The sequence below is a fragment of the Oncorhynchus mykiss genome, chromosome 2, assembly GCF_013265735.2.
Source record: "Oncorhynchus mykiss isolate Arlee chromosome 2, USDA_OmykA_1.1, whole genome shotgun sequence".
Lineage (NCBI taxonomy): Eukaryota > Metazoa > Chordata > Actinopteri > Salmoniformes > Salmonidae > Oncorhynchus > Oncorhynchus mykiss.
The window spans coordinates 48,700,852-48,711,600 of record NC_048566.1 but is presented as its reverse complement, the minus strand read 5'-3'; the positions used below and the strand labels follow the sequence as shown (position 1 = coordinate 48,711,600).

Below are 10,749 nucleotides of genomic sequence, written 5' to 3'. Positions count from 1 at the left end.
TAGACAGGCGGAAAAAAAACACATGTACAAAAAAATTACATTTAAAAAAGCAAGTGAAAAATGAAAATTAGAAGTGTTAAGATATCCCCAAGCTCAGGGACCTCATTTATAAATGTTGCGTAGGCACAAAAGGCAGTGTACGCCACTTTCTAAACAAATTTTGGGATTCATAAAAAAACAAACTTGATGGGAGAATGTTCGGCCCTCCACGGACACTGTCACCCATACATATGCACGGTAAACTGGACAACTGAGAAACTGCAACTCCGATGGCAGAAGGATGAAACTCGAGAAACTATTTTAAATTGATACCATTGTGTAAAATACATTGAAATATTACCTCTCACATATTATATATGAAGAGTTCCTTGGAGTGCACACAAAAAAATAATTTAGGATAATAAATACAAATCTGTTCTTGCAAAAGAACCCCTCAAATATGTTGTACAGTTTAATTAGGAATCATATTTATTTGGTTCTGTAATTAAACAATACTTGCATGTTATGAAATTTAATGTGAACAGTAGGACAAATGACATTTAAAGTTTTCAATGCCTCAGTCTGGCAGATACGAGTGCAGTTTCATATATTGTTATCACATGTTCTTTGCGCAGAATGTCAGTGTGATAATGACCCTGTCATGGTCAGTTACAATCAGGTTAATTACCACACCTGAAGGTGTTACGCAACTGGGTAGCTTTGACAAGCAAATGGGTGGGTATAAAAAGGCATGCAATTACAAAAATACGTAATGACGTACAATGGCTGCTTTGGCGAATGGAAGAATTCGGAGAGAGCGAATTTTCAGAGACAAGCAAGATTTACTGGCAGATGATGTGCTGCTTATGAGCCGGTTCCAATTACCAAGAGCTGTTCGCTTGGATCTCTGTGCTGTAGTGGGACCAGCTTTACAGAGAAACAACCTCAGAAATCAAGCCGTGCCTGTCCCACTTCAAATCCCGACAACCCTCCGATCTCTGTCAACAGGCACTGTTACATACACCTCTTAGAGGGAATGCAACGTCCTGCTACACTAAACTCCCTGTGGAGTGAAAGAGGTATGCGACTGTACAGTAGGTGTGGGTAACGATGACAGAGGCAGAGAATATTACCATTTACAGGGAATTTATTTCATTCACATGGTCATTTGGGGAAAAGGGGCTGGATGGAACCAAAGTTAGAGTTCCCTCTCTTACCTGCCTACCCACTACATTACCACCTGGCACGCTAACAAAAATACAGGGGGGGGGGGGGTCCGCCCAGGTCTTACCTAGTGTGCATAGACAGAGTACATACTATGGGTATATGTGTGCCCACAGGCCTCTTGCCTAAGCACTCCCAAGGTGCCTTCCCCTTCATCTCTGGTTACAAATTAAACAGAAGTTCTATAATCACTAACACAGTCCTTCTGGCATACACATACCTCAGCATGACCGGCTACAAAATACTTTACAAACTGTCTCTGCGCAACAACCAACACAGGACATCAAAGAAGCTCTCTCTCCTAACAGAAGGAGTTTGTAATTGCCGACAGCTGTATCCCCTAACGAGAGGGCGGGATCAGAGCTTCAAACTTCAATGGGGCCGACCAATCAGCTGCTTGGGGGATTCAGGAAGCCATTTCCTGAAATACACACATACATTTACACAAACCCACAACACAGAAACTGGGGAACGTAACAGGCACTTTTCAAAGGGAATTGGCTGACAGGTCAGGAATCTCTCAGACAACCTTTATGCCAGACGTGTTAGGAGGTATAATTTAATTGATGCACCTCTACATAAAGTTTCCTTACACGGTGGGTGAACAGGCAAATAAAAAAGTGCAATTTGCAGCAATGTCGGGTTTCCCAAATGTAATTGGTGCTATTGACTGCACTCATGTTGCTATACGGGCACCGAGTGAGAATGAATTTGCTTTCAATAATCGGAAACATTACCATTTCACTAATGTCCAAATCATATGTGATCTGGACATGGTACTGACTAATATAGTGGCTCGGTGGCCTGGGTCAACCCATGACTCATTCATATGGAGCAACAGCAGTGTTGGGTGCAGACTTGAGGCCGTAGCTGTGCGTGTTGGCTGGCTTCTAGGTACAGATGATTAATGTAGAAATTCTAAATCAATTGCAATTTTTCTCTACTGCAGTGCCTAACCCATTCACTAACCCTGCAGGCGACAGTGGATATCCCCTCAAGTGGTGGCTGCTCACCCTTTTCGCCAACCCACAGAGCGCAGAGGAGAGGAACTACAACGTACGCCATTGCCACGTACGCGCTGTTGTGGAGCGGGCTTCTGAAGGGCAGATGGTGCTGCCTCGATTCCTCAGGTGGAAACCTTTTTATACAAGCCTGAAAAGGTCTGGGACATTGTGAGGGAGTGTGCTGTGCTACATAATGTGGCACAGCTAAGGAATGTGGCTTTACCCCCTGACACTGTTGGTTGTGTAGAATTGCATTGGGGGCATAGTTATCTCACTGTACAGCCTTACCTATGAATTGTGGATCAATTACATATACACTGCTCAAAAAGATTAAGGGAACACTAAAATAACACATCCTAGATCTGAATGAATGAAATATTATTATTAAATACTTTTTTCTTTACATAGTTGAATGTGCTGACAACAAAATCACAAAAATGATCAATGGAAATCAAATTTATCAACCCATGGAGGTCTGGATTTGGAGTCACACTCAAAATTAAAGTGGAAAACCACACTACAGGCTGATCCAACTTTGATGTAATGTCCTTAAAACAAGTCAAAATGAGGCTCAGTAGTGTGTGTGGCCTCCACGTGCCTGTATCAAATCAAATCAAATTTATTTATATAGCCCTTCGTACATCAGCTGATATCTCAAAGTGCTGTACAGAAACCCAGCCTAAAACCCCAAACAGCAAGCAATGCAGGTGTAGAAGCACGGTGGCTAGGAAAAACTCCCTAGAAAGGCCAAAACCTAGGAAGAAACCTAGAGAGGAACCAGGCTATGTGGGGTGGCCAGTCCTCTTCTGGCTGTGCCAGGTGGAGATTATAACAAAACATGGTCAAGATGTTCAAATGTTCATAAATGACCAGCATGGTTGAATAATAATAATCACAGGCAGAACAGTTGAAACTGGAGCAGCAGCACAGTCAGGTGGACTGGGGACAGCAAGGAGTCATCATGTCAGGTATTCCTGGGGCATGGTCCTAGGGCTCAGGTCAGTTGAAACTGGAGCAGCAGCACAGCCAGGTGGACTGGGGACAGCAAGGAGTCATCATGTCAGGTAGTCCTGGGGCATGGTCCTAGGGCTCAGGTCCTCCGAGAGAGAGAAAGAGAGAAGGAGAGAATTAGAGAACGCACACTTAGATTCACACAGGACACCGAATAGGACAGGAGAAGTACTCCAGATATAACAAACTGACCCTAGCCCCCCGACACATAAACTACTGCAGCATAAATACTGGAGGCTGAGACAGGAGGGGTCAGGAGACACTGTGGCCCACTCCGAGGACACCCCCGGACAGGGCCAAACAGGAAGGATATAACCCCACCCACTTTGCCAAAGCACAGCCCCCACACCACTAGAGGGATGTCTTCAACCACCAACTTACCATCCTGAGACAAGGCTGAGTATAGCCCACAAAGACCTCCGCCACGGCACAACCCAAGGGGGGGGGGGGGGGGGAGCGCCAACCCAGACAGGATGACCACATCAGTGACTCAACCCACTCAGGTGACGCACCCCCTCCAGGGACGCCATTTTTAAGCTGTTTGCTTAAAAATTCTAGGGACAATTAGGAGGCCTGCATCTTGTGACCGTAGCGTACGTGTAGGTATGTACGGCAGGACCAAATCAGAGAGATAGGTAGGAGCAAGCCCATGTAATGCTTTGTAGGTTAGCAGTAAAACCTTGAAATCAGCCCTTGCTTTGACAGGAAGCCAGTGTAGAGAGGCTAGCACTGGAGTAATATGATCAATTTTTTTGGTTCTAGTCAGGATTCTAGCAGCCGTATTTAGCACTAACTGAAGTTTATTTAGTGCTTTATCCGGGTAGCCGGAACGTAGAGCATTGCAGTAGTCTAACCTGGAAGTGACAAAAGCATGGATTAATTTTTCTGCATAATTTTTGGACAGAAAGTTTCTGATTTTTGCAATGTTACGTAGATGGAAAAAAGCTGTCCTTGAAATGGTCTTGATATGTTCTTCAAAAGAGAGATCAGGGTCCAGAGTAACGCCGAGGTCCTTCACAGTTTTATTTGAGACGACTGTACAACCATTAAGATTAATTGTCAGATTCAACAGAAGATCTCTTTGTTTCTTGGGACCTAGAACAAGCATCTCTGTTTTGTCCGAGTTTAAAAGTAGAAAGTTTGCAGCCATCCACTTCCTTATGTCTGAAACACATTCTTCTAGCAAGGGCAATTTTGGGGCTTCACCATGTTTAATTGAAATGTACAGCTGTGTGTCATCCGCATAGCAGTGAAAGTTAACATTATGTTTTCGAATAACATCCCCAAGAGGTAAAATATATAGTGAAAACAATAGTGGTCCTAAAACGGAACCTTGAGGAACACCGAAATTTACAGTTGATTTGTCAGAGGACAAACCATTCACAGAGACAAACTGATATCTTTCCGACAGATAAGATCTAAACCAGGCCAGAACTTGTCCGTGTAGACCAATTTGGGTTTCCAATCTCTCCAAAAGAATGTGGTGATCGATGGTATCAAAAGCAGCACTAAGGTCTAGGAGCACGAGGACAGATGCAGAGCCTCGGTCCGATGCCATTAAAATGTAATTTACCACCTTCACAAGTGCCGTCTCAGTGCTATGATGGGGTCTAAAACCAGACTGAAGCATTTCGTATACATTGTTTGTCTTCAGGAAGGCAGTGAGTTGTTGCGCAACAGCCTTTTCTAAAATTTTTGAGAGGAATGGAAGATTCGATATAGGCCGATAGTTTTTTATATTTTCTGGGTCAAGGTTTGGCTTTTTCAAGAGAGGCTTTATTACTGCCACTTTTAGTGAGTTTGGTACACATCCGGTGGATAGAGCCGTTTATTATGTTCAACATAGGAGGGCCAAGCACAGGAAGCAGCTCTTTCAGTAGTTTAGTTGGAATAGGGTCCAGTATGCAGCTTGAAGGTTTAGAGGCCATGATTATTTTCAGCATTGTGTCAAGAGATATAGTACTAAAACACTTGAGCGTCTCTCTTGATCCTAGGTCCTGGCAGAGTTGTGCAGACTCAGGACAACTGAGCTTTGAAGGAATACGCAGATTTAAGGAGGAGTCCGTAATTTGCTTTCTAATAATCATAATCTTTTCCTCAAAGAAGTTCATGAATTTATCACTGCTAAAGTGAAAGTCATCCTCTCTTGGGGAATGCTGCTTTTTAGTTAGCTTTGCGACAGTATCAAAAAGGAATTTCGGATTGTTCTTATTTTCCTCAATTAAGTTCGAAAAATAGGATGATCGAGCAGCAGTAAGGGCTCTTCGGTACTGCACAGTACTGTCTTTCCAAGCTAGTCGGAAGACTTCCAGTTTGGTGTGGCGCCATTTCCGTTCCAATTTTCTGGAAGCTTGCTTCAGAGCTCGGGTATTTTTTGTGTACCAGGGAGCTAGTTTCTTATGAGAAATGTTTTTAGTTTTTAGGGGTGCAACTGCATCTAGGGTATTGCGCAAGGTTAAGTTGAGTTCCTCAGTTAGGTGGTTAACTGATTTTTGTCCTCTGGCGTCCTTGGGTAGACAGAGGGAATCTGGAAGGACATCAAGGAATCTTTGTGTTGTCTGAATTTATAGCACGACTTTTGATGATCCTTGGTTGGGGTCTGAGCAGATTATTTGTTGCAATTGCAAACGTAATAAAATGGTGGTCCGATAGTCCAGGATTATGAGGAAAAACATTAAGATCCACAACATTTATTCCATGGGACAAAACTAGGTCCAGCGTATGACTGTGACAGTGAGTGGGTCCAGAGACATGTTGGACAAAACCCACTGAGTCGATGATGGCTCCGAAAGCCTTTTGGAGTGGGTCTGTGGACTTTTCCATGTGAATATTAAAGTCACCGAAGATTAGAATATTATCCGCTATGACTACAAGGTCCGATAGGAATTCAGGGAACTCAGTGAGGAACGCTGTATATGGCCCAGGAGGCCTGTAAACAGTAGCTATAAAAAGTGATTGAGTAGGCTGCATAGATTTCATGACTAGAAGCTCAAAAGACGAAAACGTCATTTTTTTTTTTGTAAATTGAAATTTGCTATCGTAAATGTTAGCAACACCTCCGCCTTTGCGGGATGCACGGGGGATATGGTCACTAGTGTAGCCAGGAGGTGAGGCCTCATTTAACACAGTAAATTCATCAGGCTTAAGACCTGTTTCAGTCAGGCCAATCACATCAAGATTATGATCAGTGATTAGTTCATTGACTATAATTGCCTTTGAAGTAAGAGATCTAACATTAAGTAGCCCTATTTTGAGATGTGAGGTATCATGATCTCTTTTAATAATGACAGGAATGGAGGAGGTCTTTATTCCAGTGAGATTGCTAAGGCGAACACCGCCATGTTTAGCTTTGCCCAACCTAGGTCGAGGCACAGACACGGTCTCAATGGTGATAGCTGAGCTGACTACACTGACTGTGCTAGTGGCAGACTCCACTATGCTGGCAGGCTGGCTAACAGCCTGCTACCTGGCCTGCACCCTATTTCATTGTGGAGCTAGAGGAGTTAGAGCCCTGTCTATGTTGGTAGATAAAATGAGAGCACCCCTCCAGCTAGGATGGAGTCCGTCACTCCTCAGCAGGTCAGGCTTGGTCCTGTTTGTGGGTGAGTCCCAGAAAGAGGGCCAATTATCTACAAATTCTATCTTTTGGGAGGGGCAGAAAACAGTTTTCAACCAGCGATTGAGTTGTGAGACTCTGCTGTAGAGCTCATCACTCCCCCTAACTGGGATGTATGACCTCCCTACAACGCCTGGGAATGCTCCTGATGAGGTGGCGGATGGTCTCCTGAGGGATCTCCTCCCAGACCTGGACTAAAGCATCCGCCAACTCCTGGACAGTCTGTGGTGCAACGTGGCGTTGGTGGATGGAGCGAGACATGTCCCAGGTGTGCTCAATTGGATTCAGGTCTGGGGAACGGGCGGGCCAGTCCATAGCATCAATGCCTTCCTCTTGCAGGAACTGCTGACACACTCCAACCACATGAGGTCTAGCATTGTCTTGCATTAGGAGGAACCCAGGAGGAACCTAGGGCCAACCGCACCATAATATATCGGTACCTTATGGCAGTCAGGCTACCTCTGGCGAGCACATGGAGGGCTGTGCGGCCCCCCAAAGAAATGCCACCCCACACCATGACTGACCCACCGCCAAACCGGTCATGCTGGAGGATGTTGCAGGCAGCAGAACGTTCTCCACGGCGTCTCCAGACTCTGTCACTTGCTCAGTGTGAACCTGCTTTCATCTGTGAAGAGCACAGGGCACCAGTGGCGAATTTGCCAGTCTTGGTGTTCTCTGGCAAAAGCCAAACATCCGGCACGGTGTTGGGCTGTAAGCACAGCCCCCACCTGTGGACGTCGGGCCCTCATACCACCCTCATGGAGTCTGTTTCTGACCGTTTGAGCAGACACATGCACATTTGTGGCCTGCTGAGGTCATTTTGCAGGACTCTGGCAGTGCTCCTCCTGCTCCTCCTTGCACAAAGGCGGAGGTAGCGGTCCTGCTGCTGAGTTGTTACCCTCCTCCACGTCTCCTGATGTACTGGCCTGTCTCCTGGTAGCGCCTCCATGCTCTGGACACTCCGCTGACAGACACAGCAAACCTTCTTGCCACAGCTCGCATTGATGTGCCATCCTGGATGAGCTGCACTACCTGAGCCACTTGTGTGGGTTGTAGACTCCGTCTCATGCTACCACTAGAGTGAAAGCACCGCCAGCATTAAAAAGTGACCAAAACATCAGCCAGGAAGCATAGGAACTGAGAAGTGGTCTGTGGTTACCACCTGCAGAACCGCTCCTTTATTGGGGGTGTCTTGCTAATTGCCTATAATTTCCACCTGTTGTCTATTCCATTTGCACAACAGCATGTGAAATGTATTGTCAATCAGTGTTGCTTCCTAAGTGGACAGTTTGATTTCACAGAAGTGTGATTGACTTGGAGTTACATTGTGTTGTTTAAGTGTTCCCTTTATTTTTTTGAGCAGTGTACTTTCCTGCAACCCAGCTCACCCAATGTGGTACGGATCTGCTACTTTTATTCCATTATTTCATTACAACTGGAACATCCATCAGGAGCTAGTCAGCTAACTAGCTACTAGTCTTTGTTAGCCACGGCTAGCAGTCTTCACCTTTTTCTCGATCACCAGCCAGCCTTAGATCGGACAACACCTGCCAGTCTGCACAGCGCGATATCAACCCAGAGCATATCGGACTGCTTCTCTCTACCATATCACCGGATTCCTGCCACTCTGGATCATTACACCGGATCATCGTAGCTAGCTAGCTGCAAACAAGTGGCTACTGTTAGCTAACACCTCTGTCCTGAAGCAAGCACCAGCTATCCTTGAACTAGCGACGAGCTAGGCCCATATACCAACTAATTATAGGGCTACAATACCACCTTTGCCAATTGGCCTGGACCCTTTGTCGACACTGAGCCCTGCCGATCCATCATGACTGGACTGCCGAGATGATCGCCCGATGTGGTCTCAACAGGTTATTCTGTTACGATGTCGCCGAAGAACCATCTACTAGCCCCGGCCCGCTAGCTATTCTGAATGCTGTGTCCCCTGCTCGCCTAGCGTAGTAGTGACTACTGAACGGCACCCTAACTCACCTATTGCTGCTCTTTTGACCCTATGATCACTCGGCCACACAGCTGATGCCACCTGGACTGTTTCAATAACAGGGTACCTCATTTTGTTTATCTGTTGGCCCCAGCCTAGAACTCAAGTCCTGTATGTACCTAACTGACCCGCTCTGCCCATTCATCGCCATTTACCCATTGTTGTCTTAGCTCTCCTGATCAACACATCAACTGTGATTGCTTTATGCCTCTCTCTAATGTCAATATGCCTTGTCTACTGCTGTCTTGGCTAATTCTTATTGTTTTATTTCACTGTAGTGGAGCTGCCTCCACTATTCCAGCACCATTTCAACTTAAACATTTCAAAATAATCAAATCACATATTGCTTAGTGTAATACAGTGACAACTAAAAGATACAGGGGGAAAATGTTGTCCAATCAACGTAAGCTAAATATGATGTGGCTTGTCCATGGTTGTGATTAGTGTGTGCGTGCATGCAAGTAGAAAAAAAAACTACTCACCCTACTTGTAGAGAAACGCCAATGACTTTCATGTTGCCAAAACGGTCTATGACTCTGTCATACAGTACATGCTTTTAGTTTTTGTTGTCCTAGGCTACCTGGCGAAAATACTTTCTCGCTAGCTTAACTTATTTTCATAGGCAACAATGTGCCAGTCCAGCTAGTTAACATTAGCCTACTACATCTACAGTAGCTGCATATTGAACTTCCATCCTCTCAGGCCAGGGGCACAATGTATGAATTTATGGTTGGATCAGAATAGTCGTTATAATCGTTGGCCAAATCCCTATCTCCATCCATGGCTAATTTAGGAATGTGATGATTTTAGCTAGCCACCGAAGCACAACAAGATGCAACAATTCAAATTTTTTCTGTAAATGGCGATCTGTTTTTGATGTGATGTGAAGTTAAATCCAAACTGGCTTCCTATGACTTCTGTTCCACAAGGCAACCAAAAAGAAGGCACTGGCTGTCGTTGACGAACCCTCCCACCCTCTACACCCTCAGTCACGAGAGGCTTTCTTCGGGCCAGTGCTTCAGAACGCCCATGGCCAAGAAGAATGTGTTCAAACATTAATTTGTTCCTTATGCTGTTGGACTACTAAAAAAGTAAAGTAAATTATATTGGTATCTGGACGTATCTAGTGCAGTTGGGACAGTGGTTGTTGTGAGTGAATGTATTAATGTCCTCTGTTGTTGTGTATGCAACATGATGCACTGACTGGTTTAAATGTGTATGATGTGAGAATGTATGTGTATGTGATTGTTTTAATGAAGGTGATGCCAAAGAAAAATGGCCTTCCTGGATGGACAATAAAGTTTTATTCAATGACACTTTTTTTGGTGTGCCAGGACTATTTACAGTTGAGATCGCTCAGTTTAGCTCATCGGTGATTGGCTGTTATTTTATTAAATATTTTTGGTCAATCCTTGGTGGAAGCCTTGCTTCCCTTGGCACCCATGAGAACACACCACTGATTGTGACATAGCTACACAGCTCTGAGACCAACATCCAAAGGGAATGGCCCAAACACGCACCTCCCCACAATTCCTAACCAACAAGTCTCCAGTACGCGGCCTCTATACATTTGAATTTGTTGACAGTTGGAGAATTTGCTGGAGCTGCACTGAGAATTCGAAAAGTATGAATGTCAACAGTACAATATTCTAGAACACTGCTGTGTGTACCCATACAGTACTCTGATAGACCCTTTAAAGTAAATAAGATGTTTTCATTGTCACATAATGTAGGCAACACCAGATAGGTGCAATGAAATGTGTTGTTTTACAGGGTCATCCATGTACAGCGCCCCTGGAGCAAATCAGGGTAAGTGCCTTGCTCAAGGGCACATTGAATGTGCTGTTCTGTGCCAATTACTGTGAATCTTCAGCATTATTAAAACACCTAAACTGTAATAGAGTACCACA

General features: G+C 44.8%; 1 long non-coding RNA gene across 2 annotated transcripts; it reads left to right on the top strand.

Moving 5' to 3' along the window:
• The first annotated feature begins 370 nt into the window (after positions 1-370).
• Positions 371-10,152, top strand: LOC118940428. Of its 2 annotated transcripts, none has more exons than XR_005036983.1 (3): positions 371-1,058; positions 2,180-2,333; positions 9,769-10,152. It is a non-coding gene; the product is annotated as an uncharacterized LOC118940428 (long non-coding RNA). The 2 variants fall into 2 exon arrangements; XR_005036982.1 differs by lacking the exon at positions 371-1,058 and adding an exon at positions 1,550-2,097.
• The last annotated feature ends 597 nt before the right edge of the window (positions 10,153-10,749 follow it).